Raw genomic sequence first — 16,756 nt, 5'->3', positions numbered from 1 at the left:
TTTCAATATCTTTACCAATCTTCTCTCCTCTTCCTGTCCTGAGTCATCCCTAATACAATATGCCGATGACTCAACAGTCATCACTGTTGCTGACTCTCCAGCTCAACTTACATCAATCACACAGACTTCCTTCAACACAGTAGAACACTGGCTATCCAATAACCAACTTATTCTTAATCCAAAAAAAACTAAACTATTACTCTTTCTTCCAAAAAACCTACACTATATCAAACCATCCTTTTCAATATTGTCTCTAAATAATACCCCAATACAGGTAGACACCATCACAAAACTACTAGGTCTCATCATTGACGACATGTAGTTTGATTTACATACCAAAAATTGCATTAAGAAGACACATCAGAAGTTAAGATTCCTGTAATGTAACAAGAAATATCTTAAAGAAGCTAAGTTAACCTTATCCTATTCTTATCTCTTACCCAACTTACTCTACAGCTCACAAATTCTAATTAACCTCAGCAATGGACTATTAGCCAAACCAGAAACAACTTATAACAAGATTGCTAGATTTGCTACACAAAATACATACAAGTCCCACCACTCTCTCTCATTGAAAGAATTACACTGGCTTGAACTGCCAAACCTTCTCGTACTGACTCAGAGATTCAGATCATTCATTCTATCCTCTATAAACCCTCTTACTGCCCAACTCTCTCCTCTCTAATCTCCTACAACACCCCAACAAGATCCCTCTGTAGTTCCAGCCAAGGCCTTTTATTAATCCATACACCCAATACTAAAACAGGCCAAAATCTCTACAGTTTCAATCCTGCCAATGCTTGGAATAATCTTCCACTTGAAATCAGGTCTCTTCAGCAACAAAAACAATTCAAAACAGACACTATATCTGCAAGCCAAATGGATATGTCAATGTAACCATCCCCCATAAACCTTTCTCTCTAACCTAACTCCCCTCTAGCTCCTCTCTCCTATCAACTGTTTTCCCACTTCACACCTCAACTGTCACTAAAACTAACTAAACTTATGTAGGATTACACAATTTCTTTAATTACACTGTATTAAGATCTAATGCTTTTATGTATTGTATATATAATATGTATCTTGTTTATGAACTTGAACTACTGATGTTGGCCTTTGAAACTATATGGAGCTTTTCTCCTCAGGCCTCCTCTGAAAAAAGGCTACTAAGCTCAGTCGGACAATCCCGGTAATCAGCTGTAAAATAATAATAAATAAATAATTAACAGTGTGCATTTTTTACTGTCCTGCAAAGGAGTTAAGATTTATAGACTCCAAACCAAATTAACTGATCTGTACTGTACACTCTGCCAATTACTTTTTTCTTGGCTTTTCCTGTCTAGGTTGGTGCAATATTGCAATATGCCAGGAACTCTGTAGACTGCAGTAGAACAAATACAGCCAGACACTTGGCACTGGCCATGAACTTTAATTACAATTTCATAAAAATAGTTAATGAAATCATGATTAAAAAGAGTTTGTGGCCAGTGCCGGGTGTCTAGCTGTATTTATTCCACTGCAGTCCACAGAGTTCCTGTTTTTTTTCTTGCTGTATGGATTCTAGTTTGTGAACTAGTGCAATATGCAGCTTATTAAAAAATAGAGAAAGATGAAATCTGATAGTAGGTTCTTGTGCATTTATGCTACAATGGCAATACCGGATAACTAAAGCTCCAAGTAATGCTCAAAAGTTATTTGCAGTGTCTAATGGGAGTGTGCTGTGTAATAATACTATATGCTCAACTCTGGAGGTTGCCCTGTAGCCAAGATAAATGTGAACAGGAGATGGTGCACGATATACAAATTAAGTTAATTGGTAATCACTAGGTATGCTGTCTAACATACCATTAAGAAGCCTAGCCCAATTCACTAACTGCTCATAGGTTCATAGACAAGGGTCTTTTTAAGCCTAGCCATGCATCCCAAATCTCTGACAAGTTCTGATATCCTTGATAAGTGTATGCATGGGCCTGGGAGATTAACCATTTACAAGTTACCTATTTGCATTAGAGACATAGGTGCCACACTAGGGATGAATTTCCGGTTTTCCCATCTAATTGTCCAAGTTGCACTTGAATTGGGTTAGGGAGGAACTCTGCTTCACATGGATGGGCAGCCTGTCCCATAGATTGGGGTAGTCTCTGGGATACATACTTATCACTTCAGCAGGTCCTATTTATATCACAGGCAAGGTTTAAGTCTTTAGAATGGATAAATCTGGTACTGTTTGTTTTGTGAATATGCAGGAGGTCCAGAGTGGGGTCTGCAGGCATAGATCTCCCTTAAAAAGCCTGTAGGAGACAGAATACAGGTATATAGTCTTGAGGCAGTCTGCATAGGACATATTATTTACGTCATGTATTCTTTTAGAGAGGAACCTCTGTGGACATTCCAGTTGTTGGATATGCCTGGTTAGGTACATACCAAAGGGTGCATTGAACTCAATGATAGGTCTCATGAATGCCGAACACAGTGGAACAATGGCTTCCTTGCACCTAGATGCCATACCTCCATTTATAAGTTGCGCAATATAGAATGATTTCCTCACCACTATAGACACGTGATGATCAAAGGCTAGACTGCTATGTATGTCCCTAATTCCCTGACTACTGGGTCAACTCTAAGGGATGTGTTGTCAATATTACCAGGGATGGATGACTTCCCAAAGGATACTATTTGGTTTTAGTCCATGGCTCCAACACCAGTTATTTGTCTGTGTCAGCCCCTCCTGCAGAATATTTGTGTCAGTGTGAGATTCAATGACAGCTCCTAGTTTGCAATCATATGCAAATTTAGTTAGCCAGAGACCACTGACATTACTTCTGAGAAGTAAATGCCAAAAAGGAGTGGTCCAAGGACTGATCCCTGAGGAGACTCCACTTGTGACGGGTCCCTCTGTAGAGGTAGACTCCCCAATTCTAACTTCCTGGGTCCTGTTTGTGAGCCAGTTAGCTATCCATCAGGTGACATACGGGTTTGTACCCAACTTCTTGAGTTTGCCAACAAAGCCCAAGTGGGGTATTGTGTCAAATGCCTTGGCCAGGTCAAGGTAGGCAGTGTGAATGGTTTTGCCACCATCCATTATGTTGGTAACCTTTTCAAACAAGTCCACCAGGTTGAGTAGGCATGATCTGCCCTTGACGAAACCAAACTGGGTTGGGTCCAGTGTCTGGAGGTTTACTACATCTCTATTGATCATCTCCATGATAATTCTTTCCAAGGTTTTACAGACAAGACTAGTGAGACTTATGGGTCTGTAGTTTCCAGGGTCTGTAGATGGCCCATTTTTGTGCAGAGGGATGACTGTTGCCTTTTTCATTCATGAGGCACGAAACCTGTTTGGAGGCTACAGTTAAATAGTATTCTCAGTAGGTCATGTTTCATGCTATTTAGAAGGCATCCTGGGATATTGCCTGGGCCCATTGATGCAGTGTTCTAGATAGCATTAAGGACCTGTTCTTTAGTGATAGTAGGGGGAGTTATATTTGATATTTCCTGAGGGAAGGTTGAGTGGGAGAGAGGAGTAAAGTTGGAGCTGAATTTATCAGCCAGGAGGTTTGCTATATCTTCTGGCTCAATATAGGTGGCTCCATTTATAATGAGCTCTGCAAACAATTGTGTATTGCCCCTGAGGTAGTGGACATAGCTAAATAATGCTTTGCAGTTGTCCTTGGCCTGGGAGGCCAAACTTACCTCAAGTTTGGTTTTGGTAGACTATATTTATCTACTAAAGTCACTGTCTGATTAAGTGACTTGCTGATGGTCACACAGTAGTAAATGAAGGTAGAAAGATTCAAACTGCATCCTTAGCACACGAAACCTTATTAACAAGTCAAGAGTTTTAGTCCTCTGCACCGATAGACATTAACTTTCTATAAGCATTTTATGGCTTTCCACATAATGGTTATAGTCGTTTGAGACTAAGCAACAGTTTCTGGAGTGCAGAAACTATTTGTCTTTCTACATTAAGAAAGGAAAACGTGGTGGTGGTTTAATTTCACAGATTTAGATATCACAGCTCCCCCTGTGATCAGAAAGGCTCTTTTGTACTTGCGCAGTTGGCTTGTATACTTCCCCTTGAGTCAAGAGCCTTATAACTCATCTGTACCTCTTGGAAGAGGGAGGGTGAGAAGCAAAGGCTGTTTCATTATCCATTCTTTGGGGAAACAAGTTTTTTTTTTTCATTTAAGACCCAACCATTGCACTGTGCATGCCCATGAGTGGCACAAACTCTCAGAAGGATCTGCCCCCTACAGTGAATGCTGTTGTGTAGTCTCTGGTCTCCACAAGGGATTCCAACATAAGAAGTGCAGCCCAAACAACTGCTTACCTCTGTCAGGGGTGAGATGCATATATTTGTGTCATCACTCCACGGCCTCCCCTCTCCAGCTGCTCTAGCCCCTGGCTAATAATCAAACCCAAGTCACCTTGGTCGAAGTCAGAGCTTTATTACTGTAATGGAGCTGGGCTGTGTGAAGTTGGATCTTTGATATGCAAGACAGAGGTGACCAACATTACTATTTTACTGCACAAGGGAGACATTTTGATGCACAGGTAAGGAAATTAAAAATGGGCAAGAAAAAAAATGTCCAGATTAAGTATATCTTATTCCTCTTTGCTGCATACATATAAATGTATCACAATAAAAAAGTGCTTTTCTTGTCTCCAAATTATTTTTTAATGCTAAATATTCCAGAGCATAGTATTACCATCAGTTGCATTTGAAACAATGCTGATGTAATTTGCAAATCTAGTGTACCAGACACTAAGAAATATCAAATTGTATACATTTGTGCAGAAAACAAGTAGCCTAGCATGACTTATGAAGCACAGCATCAAACAGCCTTCTACAACAGCTCCTCCCAATTCCTGTGCATTCTGACATAATCATTCCTATATCAACAGGACATTCTACTGTAATCACATAATCAAATGTTAATGTCCTAGTATTATTTTTTTCCTAATCTCCATTATTATTACTGGAGTAGTAGTGCTGGGCTCTGATAACATTTGAATTCTAGAGACCCTTGTGTTTACATACTTAACATGCCTACATGAACTTTGTAAAAGAATTAGAGAGAAAAAAATATAATCTCTACCCAGTTATAATAATAGCATGCCCCCTATATTTTGTGCATGTCAATCAATCATTGGAACAATGTGGAGCTTGGCTAGTACTTATGTTAATTATCAACCACCCTGGGCTGTACTGTGGCATATTATTATAACACCTGTCTCCTCCAAAAATACATTCACCTGCATTGTCTACAGGTTAATACTATTCAGTAAAAATTAGCATTATTAGCTTAACTCTAGGATCAGTATCATTTTGAACCATATATGTTTCTACTCTGAAAAGAAGTTGGTGCTTATATCATACAGAATTCAGCAGTTATCGGAGTAACAGTTTCAGAAAACAGCTCACAGTACAAGCCTGCCTGGCTACTCCAGTGCTCTGTACCCAGACAACAACCAAACCAGTATAAACATGTGTTCTGTGATATATTCTTTGCAGGGCTCTTCTGAGTACCCTCAACCACCCCGATATGTACAGCATTATACACCAATCTCCCTTAGTGAACCCCTCATCCTCAGTACAGTAAGGAAAACAGTTACTCATAAGGATATCTTCAGTCTTACGTTTTGTAACATCATCAAGAGAAGCAGTAATGTTAATTCCTGAAGTTACATAAACAAAATCTTAATAGGCAGTTGAACGTTAATGGAAAACAATGTACAGCCGGTTCCAAGTACATCTTTGCTAGTGCAGGTTACTGTAAAAGTCAATCAGTGAGATTCAAGTCTGACAGCAATTAAAACTTATTTATAAGTCCAAAGCATTTTTCATCCCATACACACACACACACACACACACACACACTCTCCACAGAGAACTTTAAACACACAGTTGTTATCCATGTGTATAACTCCATCATTTAGTAATAATGAACATCATATTTAAATTTGCACATCCCAAACATGCACAATACGAGAGAAAAACACTTACTGAAATGTTTTGAACAGCAGCAGAGAATACAAATGATTAAAGGAGTGATTTGTTAGGGAATGTGTGCAATTTGTGTGCCTGCAAACTACAACAGCCTTTCTGAGAGATGCAATAGTCTTAAATTTATAACAACTGCAACAATGTATTACACAACCCACCCCCCACAATAACAGTTAGCAGCTCTCAGCCTTGAAGTTTGAACCCCAATCTAGGTCAGAGAGGAAATTTCTTGGGGTACTTAGGTTGTGAATCCGCAGATGGCATTTTGATTTTTAAACAAACACAATTCTAAACAATATAATTGACTTGAATGTGTTCTGCATTACATGTAACTGATAAATAGGATTGAGTAATCCAGCACAAGCCTTGTTTCCTGTATAAGATCTCTTATTTTTTTTAGTTGGTCTCAGCTTTTTAAGCAACTATGTGTTAGGGTCAATCCCATAAAAGGTCCGACACCCCACCCCCAAACACACACACGCACAATTCCAGGCAGTTTATAGCTCTCAACTGTCTTGTTATTGCCTCATATTTTGGTGTAATCCTCATAAAATGTGTAGCTATCTGGCATACCTTTGAGGACTAAAGTTATTAAATCATGACAGCATCAGACTCAAACCTCATATTTTTCTGAAAATGCATACAAATGCAAAACATGTTATTCTAGAAACTTTGTAAGTTTATAAGAGCAGTTTTTAAATATGTCCCTGTTTTGGTCCTTTGTTCCCCTCATTACTTTTGGCTTTGTCCAGATTTCTTGCACTAAAAGGTCTCATGCACTGACAACCACAATTAAAACGTAGCACCCCAAACACTCACAATTAAGTACTAGCAATGCCTTCAATGGCAAAATATTCCTGTTGCACTTATCTGTGGAGATGGGTACCACTTAATTACTTTACAAACTGATGAGACTCATATGAAATTGCCCGCAAATCGGATATTGAAGTGAATTAATCCAGTTTAAGTTATTCTTAATTATCATCAATGAACTCACAACAGCCAAGACTACATACTTCTCCAAATGTTAACGTAAAACACAACCTACTTTGCAGGTGAGTGCGGGATAGAGATGGCTCTTCTATATATTCTGTCGAGGTCTGCTGTATTTTGCCAGCAACTTACGGATCAATGTTTTACTAAAGACGCCTGTTTCCATTAACAGTTCCTAAACGGCATTTTACAGCAATCCACAGAAGCTAGCCCCTCCTAGGAGCAGTGGGTCGTGGACAGACAGCTGGGAGACGTCTTACAACTTCAGCTCTCTCTCTTACAGAAGCAGCATTCCGCCAAGACACCTGTGGCTGCCATTCACTCCACAACTGAAGCCCTTCTGCCTCACACCCAGCTGCAGACTTCCCTTGGGCTTCGCAACTCCACAATATTCCACCAGTGCTACTTTATATGCAAAATTAACATTCAGCTTGTTAGATGTAGTAGTTACTTGGAAAACAAAAAAGTATTTTAAGAAACTGCAGTTTCGCTGCTGAACAAGCTAAATAAAATGTAAGTGATTGTGAGCTGCTTGCAATCCTTATTACAGCTATGATACATAAGAGTTAGGGAGCTATGAAGTGCAAGCAGCAGACGGTAGCGGGGAAACCTGGGGGCGGGCCATGAGAGGGAAGGGGCGGGACTGATACATCGGGATCAATTACAACTCGAGGCAAGCTAAAGGAAATGGGAACAGTCCTGCCATCAGTAGGGATACTGATGACTGCGGTGGGAATAAACTACACCAATACAAAGTGGAAATATTACCAGCACTGTGGTTAGAGGAGATGGACCTAACATTTTAGAACGACTCGTAGACATTCGTTATCCTGTTTTTTTTGTTTGTTTTTATGCATTGTACTATTTCCTACGGAAGGAAATGTCACGGTTTCCCATATATAGCATTTGTGTCACACTACAGTACGAGTAAATGAGTCATTTTCCTGTAAAATATAGGAATCCAGATAAAGGGAACTAGGGTCGGAGAATATAGTATTTGTGCCACACTATAGTATGAGTAAATTAGTCCTTTTCCTGTGAAATATAGGAATCCAGGAGGAGAAAGAACTACCGTCGGAGACTGTGGAAGGTGGTATGACCCAAACAATGAGAAAGCTAGTACTGTTGATGTTAGCTGAATAATGTGTCCAGAGAGTTACAGTTTTTAAACGATGCTTGGAAATTTTACTTGGTACAAGATGATAACGGTATAATTTTTTAATTCGTAGAGGATCATTGATTAAAAGTCTCAATTCTCTAGAGAAAAAAACTTAGTACAAGATGTATGTTAAAGGTATGTGAAAGGAAACCGCTACAGCTGCTTATCATGTCTTGCTCACCATCTCCGTAGAGAGAGAGAGAACGAAGGGGCAATAAGCTGATGTAAAAATTATTTTGCAACTTTTACCTCCCGTAGGTTCCAGGAGGATGTTGTGCTATCTTCCACAAGCGACATAAAAGGAATCCTATTCATTCCTCTAGCTCATATGTCATGTCTACTGCTGTAGTACTAAGTGGTTATTTTTAACTTTTTTTTAATTACTGACTGCGTCCAGTGTTCTTTAGTTAAAAGGCCACAGCTGACCACCACTTCAGTTATCAAACAACATGGCATTTAGCAACCACGTTTAATTACAAAATCTGAGAGGCTCATTAAAAAAAAAAAAAAAAACGTGTATCATTTCGCTTACTCTATTAAGTAATGGATAATGTCTTAGTTGATGTTTTTCGTATAAGCAAGTGTGCCGGCGAGTTGTGTTAGAGAAATGAAGTATCCTATTTGCTGCTGGTGCAAACAGCATCAGATGTTTTGCATGGAAATAATTAGAAAAGAATGGGTGTTTTTTGAATGTTTTATCTCGTTCACGCTAAACAATAATTCTGTAAACAGATATAGATAAAACATCATGTATTCTGAGACGGTACAGTTGTGTAAAATCTTACCATCACAGTAGATGTCCTTATATTCACCACTGCAGTATTCATAACTTATGGGATTCCCTGCCGTGGAAGCCCATTGTCCAGTCTACCAAAGCCTACCATTGCTTTAAGATATGCTGAATGTCACCTAAAACGTTCCTTGCTTTTAGCGTAGGGCATAAAGGTGATGCTCGGGTGTACCATTCTCAGAACTTCTTTGCCAGCAGTCTGAACACTGTTTTTAACTGTGGTCTGTTTGCCTTCATCAGGTTTCTGACGTTTTTTTTTTTCTGTATGTTTATATTCTGGTGATTACTCTTGTTTGTCAATGTCCTCACCATTGCAGATGAGCACACATTTTTCTTGAGTATTTTGTGATGTTTTGGGGGTTAATGCTATCCAGGACGGGTAAATGCCAGTGTGGGAGGCAGATTCCCCCATAAAAAACTGCCACAATATGTGCCTTTTTTGCCTAGGAGCTTCTCATGACCATACAGGTGTTTGTCCCTAAAACCATTCAAAGAAGGCTTTCGTCTCTTTCATTGTAGCTTGAGAACCAGCATCTAAAGTTTCTTGCTAAAGATACTATGGCTGGAACTTCCCATCCCAAGGGTCAGCCACCACAGTTGATTATTTCCAAGGAGTCTGGGGGGGGGTTCCGCATGTTCTTCTTAGGGAAGAAGTTCCTATTTCAGTTATGAAATGCTGTCCTGAGTCAGAGCTTTCTCAGTTCTCTAGGATGGACATTCCCTTAAAAAAAAAAGAAACGGAAAACAAACCTGTTTCTTCTGCTCCTAGGGGGGGGGGGGGCACAAAGTGAGTGGCAGGTCTTTACTCAGGGGTTATTTAATGCTTTACTGTCATTAAGTGTTCCTCAAGGGGTTTCAGTTCCTTTCCTATGCTTCATTGGTCCTCTTTTACACTTAAGAGGCCCAGGAAATTGAATTCTTCTGAGGAACAGTTGGATTCTGGTGAAGAATCCCTTACTTATTCTACCCAGATTCCTTCTCCTTTAGACTATGGGTCTGAGGAGGGCACCGCAGAGCAGAGGACCAGCAATATGCAACTCTTCCACCATGTAGCAGACTACCCAGGGGTACTGGATGCCATAGACTGCACTAATGTCCACATCAAAGCACCACCCGGTGAAGACGGTAGAGTGTACTTCAAGGGCTATCACTCCATCAACTGCCAGGTTATGTGCAATGCCCAGGACATTTATCATGAATGTAACACAAAATACAATTGGCCAATGAATAAAGCAGTGGACAAAAATAACCAAAATAAAGTTTAATAAAACACTCTAGCTCCTCGGCTACAGCCTTCTTGGTGTACATACACAATAAAAAACACACTTCCTAAATACATAGCTTAATTAAATCAATTAACTAGTCAAACTAGTTAAATTACAAAAGTGCTTTCCAATTAGATTCTCTGTTCATGCCGCTAGGGCTTAAAGTGTCAGACTTCAGAATAAAAACTGTTTCTTTAAAATGCAATTTATCTTTTAAATTAGTTTCATCATTTTCAACAATTTGTTCCAAAATACATACTTTTAACTCAGACAACCCCCCCTCCACATGAACTGAGTTAAAATGAAAAGCTACAGGATTATCCAAATTCTTGTTTTTAATATCTCTAATATGCTCCTGCAGCCTTAACTTAAAATTCTTTTAATTTCATCTATATAGTAAAGGCTGCAGGAGCAAGAAATCACATACACTACCCCCTTCATAGTATAAGTAAAAAGACCAGAAGAGGAGAAATTTACTCCACTGACTTTCTTAAAAGACCGTAACACAAACTTCATATAGAGCACTTACTGCACGGAATAGTGCCACATAAATTTCTCTCGCTATAAATATTCTCACTAGGGGGTTCAAATATAGTATGTACAGCCATATCTTGAATGTGCGTGCTGGCAGCCCTGGCAGCTATCACGACTCCCACATCTGGCATTCCTCACAGCTGTACCAGGCATTTGCAAGGGGAGACATCCTATATGGCCATCTTGTGGTGGATGCTGACTATGCACTGGAACCATGGATGATGACACCCATCAGAAATGCGCACATATACCCACTGAAGAATGCCATAATGAGGCACACACACAAACTAGGAACATTGCAGAGCATGTGTTTGGAATGGTCAAGTCATGGTTCCGCTGCCTTGACATATCTGGTGGATCCTTTCAGAACTCTCCAGCCACATGTGCATCCATTTTCATAGTATGTGCCATGCTACACAATATGATCCTGTGGAAACAGCTACAGCAGGAACATCACAAGGAAGGGGCACACAGCCCCCCAGCATTGCCAAGGTCTCCACAGGCACAGGGGGATTTGGAGGAAGAACCCCCTGAGCCTACCCCTGTAGGCAGATGTAGGCATGTCCAGTATGCCCTGACCTTGGCAAAGAGACAACACATAGCACATACCCTGACACCATAGGTACCCAGGGACTGACACCTCTCTCTGACTCGCACACACAGTAAAATAGATGCCACACATCACACTACTTGTACCTTACCATGTATAGGCCATGTACTGCGTTCATCTGACAGAGTAAGCCCTCAAGCACCATCCTCAAACTGCTGCAGGCACAAGGTAAGTCACTCTTCTTAACAATAGATAAATGGAATAGTACGTTTTGGTAGCATATCTCAGGTATTTCTGCATGTATGCAAGGGAAAGGGTGGCCTACCGGGATAGTAGCAGACAACTGACAGCTATGTGGGACAACAGGAAATGTATGCCAAATACTGGCTTCTGCAGAGTATGCAGTAGTCCCATAGGGAACAAAACTCACTGCAGTGTATGTAGGGGGACAAATAAACTGGGGGGTTATAGGTCACATGCATGAATGTCAGTGTTGGGGTCCCGTACTCACCCCTCAGCCTTTCCCAGCAAGTCAGCCATAGAAAACCATTAAGAAATGTCTGATAAAGCCCCACAAATGGGGACAATGATGGAATAGTCCTCTTACAGACTTACACAGTAATATCACTGCAGGTCTTGCAGTTACATAAAGTGTCTGAAGGTAAAGAAGTCTGAAAATCAAATGTCTACCATTACATTCTAACCTTCAGTCTTGAGTGATATGCCAGTATTCACCAAGACAGGCACAACACTATGCTAAATGGAACCAAAAAGTAAAGCCAACATCTGCACAGTCAGTGCAAATGTGTACAGCTGACAGGTATGCCCCCCAACACACCCGACACCCCATAGAAATGCAGTAACATGTATGCTTGTAGGGTAATAGCAGCAGAGCACACATTCCCAGGGCTTTCCCAATCAACTTGATAAGTTGTCGCACGTCCACTATGCAGGGATCAATGAGCTATGTATATGCGAGGTTAATACTATCAGGAGGTGGGCAGCACTTACTCTTGGCTGTTGTGGCTTAGTGGCCTAGGTACAATACTGTGGTTGGCAGGGTCCATGTTCCAAGAACTTCTTTGCCAAATATTTTGCATGCAGCTACACGTACAGTAGACATTGTCCAGAAGTCAATATCTGTCGATGCAGGAAAGTTGGACAAGTCAGGGAGAGGGGGACACGCATATAGACAGTACACAGCTTGGAGTAACTTACACAGTGCCTAGTAGGACAGCAGGTACCTGAAAGTCAGTGTATGAACAGGTGTTAAATGGCTGCCACCTTACTGTGTCAGCACTGACAACAAGTCACTGGCCACCATCCATACCCATGGAATGACAGGCAGTCACAGAAGGATCTCAAGTATGCCTCGTATATCTCTTTTGCTTGTCCTAACATTGTATTTGCCTGCCAAGCAAAAAAGGTTCATGTCAAAACATCAATGGAAGACAGCGGAGAAGCAGATGTCATATCTGTAAGATAAAGCAAGCTTATATCAGACCGGCCACCCAGCTGTCTGTTTGCAAGAGTAGTATTAACACCCTGTCCCCATGTGTGGGCCTGTGTCTGACTGACATATATGGGCCTGTACAGATGCCAGTCTATGACAGGTTGACAGCTAGGGACAACATGTACCCTCATAATAACATAGCAGCACAAACCGTCTGAGGTATTATCATTATGGATCATCATGGATTATTCTGGACCTTATCAACAGGGACATTGGCAAACTCCAAATATTTGACCCCACACAGTCTGCCTTTCTCAAGGAGAGGTATGGCATCCTGCCATCACCCATAATGATACCGCAGTACAAGGACAAAATGATTGACTTCAACAATTGGCTAAACTTCTGGTGTCATTCTAAGGGGATCCAGTATCTGTCTACCTGGGACGACATGGTCGACAGACCATGATGCTTTGCCAGAGATGGCCTACACCTGTCGCCCCTGGGATTCCGGATACTGGCTAAGGGTCTTGCCGCCCCTATAGTGCCTTTCAGAAATTCTTAGGCAAGGTTCAAATGACAAATTCAACACCATAACAGGAACAGGCAAGCAAAAAGTAAGGGTAATGCTACTCAATGCTAGAAGTCTAGATTTCAAAATGCACTCACTCGAGGCACTCCTTAAAATGGAGAACATCGATATCTGTGCAGTGACTGAGACCTAGTTCGAGGCTGTAGAGAGCACCCCTGCATTACCAGGCTATAACTCCTAACACACATTTTGGCCATCTAACCTGGCCCAGAACATCAAAGGCGGAGGTGTGTCTATATTCATTAAGAATATCCACACCTCCAGGTTAGTTGTGCAGCATAATGCATCCAAGGTTATCCAAGTGCAACTAACTCTGGTCAAAACTGCAATCCAAATTGTAGCTTGCTACAGATCCCCCACCATGCCACAGGATTCACACTCCCCTTTTCTTGATATAATGGAAAATACTAGGGTTCAACCAAACACCCTAATAGTGGGTGATTTGAACTATCCCAACATTAACTGGGAAAACTACTCATGTACCAACTCCTTCACTCAACGCTTTCTGGAATTCATAAATTCCAATGCCCTGGATGAACTTATCCACACCCCCACCAGGTGCAACAATGTCCTAGACCTAGTCATTACTAACATGAATGACTGGTGTTCCACACCTCAAGTCAACCCTTTGTTGGTCAGATCTGACCATAAGCTAATCATCCTAGATATTTGCATCCCACCACCACCCACCATTAAGGAAACTACGGTAAAAAATTTCTCCAAAGCCAACTTCATGCTTCTTAAAACAGAAGTGGCGAATGTCACAACACCCATGCAGATAGACAATACTGTTACGACTGCTGAATCCTACGCAAATGCACTCTATAAGCACTTTCACGAATGCATGGATGGTGCTATCCCAAACAAAACCAAGGCGCTATCATCCAAAAAAAGGAAGCCAATCTGGTGGTCCCCTGCCATAAACAAACTCTACAATAGAAGGAAGAAATTGTTGCAAAAAAGAGTAAAATCCCATGAGTGGAGGAGCTCCCTGGTCAGCCTCAGTAAGAAGCTGAGATCCCTTATAAGATCCTCCAAAGCTAGCCAAGAAAAAATCGCCACTGATTCTAAGGCAATCATAAAGCATTCTATAGCTATGTCAAGAATCTCAATGGCAACATCCAGATCTGCTCTGAGTTACAGCACAATGGCATGAAAATTACAGAACCAACTGATATTGCCAACATCCTAGCAGATAGGTTCCCTGCTAACGTTAGCCCCCCCTCTCACCCCCTAAAGGGCCCATATGTATACAGGAAGAATGCAGAGTCCCTGTAATCACATCTATGCAGGTAAAAGCTGCACTCTTTAAAACCAAAAACACAGCATCCATGGGACTGGGCAACATCCCAGGCTCCGTTTTACATGAATTTCAGAACAAACTGGCTCCCCATCTAAGCACCATGTTCAATCATAGTCTCACGTCAAGCTTTGTGCCCACTGAATGGTGCACAGCAACAGTTATGCCACTCCACAAAGGGGGAGCCACCACTGATCCTGGGAACAATTGCCCTATTAGCCTGATGAGCCTGGTCTGCAAGGCCATGGAACATATCATCATGGAACTCATAAACAAAGACACTGGTAACCTCCAAACTTTGAACCCCACCCAGTTCGGGTTTGTGAAAGGCAGATCATGCCTTCTGAATCTGATTGACTTCTTTGAGGCAGTCACCAAAGCTGTAGATGAGTGTAAGGTGGTTCACACAGCCTATCTTGACCTCGCCAAGGCTTTTGACACTATCCCCCATTCTGGAATTATACCTAAACTCACTAAACTAGGTATAAATCCCTACATCACAAGATGGGTTGCCAACTGTCTCATTGTCAGAACCCAGACTGTAAAAGTTGCAGACTCCAAATCTGACTTCAAACCAGTGACAAGTGGAGTACCACAAGGTTCAGTCCTGGGACCTCTCCTGTTTGGTATCTACTTCTCTGAAGTACAGGCTAACACAGAAGGCCTTTGGCTAATGAAGTTCGCAGATGACTGAAAGCTAGGAGCCATAGCTGAGTACCCAAATGATGTGGACATCCTACAGAAGGGCTTCACTGAGACAGATACCTGGTGTCAGAGGCATGGCCTCAATCTCAGTGCCAAAAATTGCATTGTCATCCCCTTTGGTAAAAACTCTGTACCCATGAACTACAACTTAAACGGCAGTCTACTTAATGCCGAATGTGTGATAAAAGACCTTGGGACCCAGGTGGACAGTAGTCTCTCCTTTGATAATCACATTGCCACAGTAGTCAGAAAATCCTTCTATGTGGCACACCTTATCACAAAAAGGTTTTCATCCAGGAAAAAAGAGGTCATTGTTCCCCTCTACTCAGCACTCAGACCCATTATAGAGTACAACGCCCCTTTTGGAATGTACCTCACAAGACATCTTCAACAGCTGGAAAGGCCATAGAAATACCTCACAGAGGATTACTGGCCTCAAACAGATACCCTACACTGATCGTCTAAAACCACTCCAGCTTTACTCTGTAGCATATCGCCTACTCTGAGGAGATCTTTGCCTAACATATAAAGCCATGTTAAACCCAGAGCTTTTGGAGATGCTACACCTAAAGAAATCCCAATCCCTCTGAGCTGCACGCTCTAGGGACCTAAACCTTGTCACCACAATAAACGGGACATGCTGGAGGGATAGATTCCTGTCCCAGAGACATCATATACTCTGGAACAAGCTACCCATCTATGTCAAGCAATGTTCTTCATCAGTACTCTTCAAGAAAAATCTTGATGAGTGGATGGGAAATAGGAAATGCACCCTGGGAATCGCTTCTGTGGCTCTGTTCGACAGGGGCACAGAAAATTAACTTTCTTGGGTGGCATAAGCCAGGGAACCTTGTTGGCTAGGCTTACTTAGGCCCTTGGGCTAATAGCCTAGTACCTACCTATGAACTCTAGATGACTTCCCTGAGACAGCCAACAAAGGCATGGATGTTGGAAAGATGATGCACTCTGGCTACCTTGACTTGGCCAAAGCTTACACACTATTCCCCACTTGGCAATAGTACATGAACCCTGTCAACTAGGCAGAAATCCATATGTTACCAGATGGGTAGCAAACTGGTTCATTGATAGAACCCACCTAGTAATAATAGGGGTAGCCAAGTTGAGCAGTACAGCCGTAATGAGTGGCATACCCCAGGGATCGGTCTGAAGGCCTCTGGTAAATGGAATATACTTCCCTGAGGTGCAGGCCAAAAACATTGGCCTATGGCTGACCAAGTTGGCAGATGAGTGCAAGCTGAGAACAGTCATTAATACCCAAAGTGATGTGGATGTCCTACAACAGGGTCTCACCAAAACAAATGACTGCTGCCATAAACATGGCCTTAAGCTGAATGCTTGCAGATGCATCATCATCCCGTTTGGGGAGACTGACGTCCCCACATATTATCTC

General features: G+C 41.6%; 1 protein-coding gene across 1 annotated transcript in view; it reads right to left on the bottom strand.

Moving 5' to 3' along the window:
• The window catches only part of CDC42EP3 (CDC42 effector protein 3), a 155,952-nt gene extending 148,373 nt beyond the window's left edge, over window positions 1–7,579 (bottom strand). Inside the window, exon 1 of the mRNA XM_044058012.1 lies at window positions 7,056–7,579. The gene's annotated coding sequence lies outside the window, so the exon portion shown is untranslated. The remainder of the gene's footprint in view (window positions 1–7,055) is intronic.
• Window positions 7,580–16,756: the final 9,177 nt, after the last annotated feature.

Source organism: Protopterus annectens, chromosome 1.part2, assembly GCF_019279795.1.
Source record: "Protopterus annectens isolate FY-2018-M chromosome 1.part2, PAN1.0, whole genome shotgun sequence".
Lineage (NCBI taxonomy): Eukaryota > Metazoa > Chordata > Ceratodontiformes > Protopteridae > Protopterus > Protopterus annectens.
The sequence above is the reverse complement of the archived record's forward strand: the minus strand, read 5'-3'. Positions and strand labels throughout refer to the sequence as shown.